The sequence below is a fragment of the Schistocerca serialis genome, chromosome 11, assembly GCF_023864345.2.
Source record: "Schistocerca serialis cubense isolate TAMUIC-IGC-003099 chromosome 11, iqSchSeri2.2, whole genome shotgun sequence".
Classification (NCBI taxonomy): domain Eukaryota; kingdom Metazoa; phylum Arthropoda; class Insecta; order Orthoptera; family Acrididae; genus Schistocerca; species Schistocerca serialis.
The window spans coordinates 203,518,903-203,520,628 of NC_064648.1; the positions used below are offsets into that span (position 1 = coordinate 203,518,903).

The following is a 1,726-nucleotide window of genomic DNA, read 5'->3' on the forward strand; positions in this document are numbered from 1 at the left end:
CCTCCATTCACGCCTGTCGCGACACCACTGGAGGCGGGCTGCACGATGTTGGGGCGTGAGCGGAAGACGGCCTAACGGTGCGCGGGACCGTAGCCCAGCTTCATGGAGACGGTTGCGAATGGTCCTCGCCGATACCCCAGGAGCAACAGTGTCCCTAATTTGCTGGGAAGTGGCGGTGCGGTCCCCTACGGCACTGCGTAGGATCCTACGGTCTTGGCGTGCATCCGTGCGTCGCTGCGGTCCGGTCCCAGGTCGACGGGCACGTGCACCTTCCGCCGACCACTGGCGACAACATCGATGTACTGTGGAGACCTCACGCCCCACGTGTTGAGCAATTCGGCGGTACGTCCACCCGGCCTCCCGCATGCCCACTATACGCCCTCGCTCAAAGTCCGTCAACTGCACATACGGTTCACGTCCACGCTGTCGCGGCATGCTACCAGTGTTAAAGACTGCGATGGAGCTCCGTATGCCACGGCAAACTGGCTGACACTGACGGCGGCGGTGCACAAATGCTGCGCAGCTAGCGCCATTCGACGGCCAACACCGCGGTTCCTGGTGTGTCCGCTGTGCCGTGCGTGTGATCATTGCTTGTACAGCCCTCTCGCAGTGTCCGGAGCAAGTATGGTGGGTCTGACACACCGGTGTCAATGTGTTCTTTTTTCCATTTCCAGGAGTATATATATATATATATATATATATATATATATATATATATATATATATATATATATATATATATATATATATATATATATATATATCAGTTTGTTACGCCAACGGTCTCGCCGCAGTGGTAACACCGGTTCCCGTCAGATCACCGAAGATAAGCGCTGTCGGGCTGGACTAGCACTTGGATGGGTGACCATCCGGTCTGCCGAGCGCTGTTGGCAAGCGGGGTGCACTCAGTCCTTGTGAGGCAAACTGAGGAGCTAGTCGATTGAGAAGCCGCAGCTCCGGGCTCGTAAACTAAAATACGGCCGGGAGACGGGTGTGCTGCCCACGTGATCCTCCATATCCGTATCCAGTGACGCCTATGGGCTGAGGATGACACGGCGGCCGGTCGGTACTAATGCGCCTTCATGGCCTGTTCGGACGGAGTCTTTTTTCTCGGTTTGTTACGTTTGTAATCGTCGCTGTCAGTATATGTACGTCGTGACGTCGCGTATATTTCGCACATCCAAAATAGAAGGTAAAATATACACTAACAACCATCAATATTGCTACGCAGGCAAACAATTCTGAGTAAAAGTACTAGGTTGGGTTGTGACAATTTACTTTTGTTATCAAGCCACACGACTAGTTCAAAAATACGCGTGGTTTGTTCAATAGTCTAGTAGTTATTGGCCAATAAATACGAGGGGGGACCCAAAAGAAACCGGATTGTTGACGAACCTTTTTACAAAATTACTTCAGTCACCTTCAAAATACTCTCCATTACATGGGATGCACTTGTCAAGTGTCTTTGCCCACTATTGCAAGCATGTTTGGAACTCTTCAAGTTTGATATTGTCCAGTGCCCTTTGCGAAGCTGTTTTTACCGCCTTCACATCGTCATTACGCTTCCCTCTTAGCGTTTTTTTTTTCAGTCGTGGAAATAGGAAAAAGACGCACGGGGCTAGGTCCGGCGAATGTGGAGCATGGGGAGCGACAGACCACCTCTGACATGCCAAATAGTGGGTCACTCGTAAGGCCGCGTGTGCTGGAGCGTTGTCGTGATGCAGAA

At 51.5% G+C, this 1,726-nt stretch overlaps 1 pseudogene; it reads left to right on the top strand.

The window, feature by feature from the left end:
- The first annotated feature begins 775 nt into the window (after positions 1-775).
- LOC126427479 (5S ribosomal RNA) lies at positions 776-893 on the top strand (annotated as a pseudogene).
- Positions 894-1,726: the final 833 nt, after the last annotated feature.